The sequence below is a fragment of the Mus musculus genome, chromosome 1 (genome assembly GCF_000001635.26).
Source record: "Mus musculus strain C57BL/6J chromosome 1, GRCm38.p6 C57BL/6J".
In the NCBI taxonomy this organism is placed as follows: domain Eukaryota; kingdom Metazoa; phylum Chordata; class Mammalia; order Rodentia; family Muridae; genus Mus; species Mus musculus.
In genome coordinates, this window is record NC_000067.6 from 57,387,954 (window position 1) to 57,388,234 (window position 281).

Genomic DNA, 281 nt, shown 5'->3' on the forward strand with positions numbered 1-281 from the left:
TGAAGACAACATTTCAAAGCATTAAGGCTAAGAGAATTCTGAAAAGCTGCTTCATGTAAGACAGTGCCTGTGGATTCCAGCCAGACTCCTCCACTGCATACAAATGAAGACACACAAGGCCCCAGCTGCTACTGGCAATCATCCCATGACCACGAGGGTAGCTAGACCTAGGATAATGCCAATCCTGTGGTTGAAAGACAGTAGGGTGGGGGTGGGGTGAACAAGGTTTTGGTGGTATCACTAAATCCTTGGAAAAAAAACAAAGACGGCCACTCCACCAA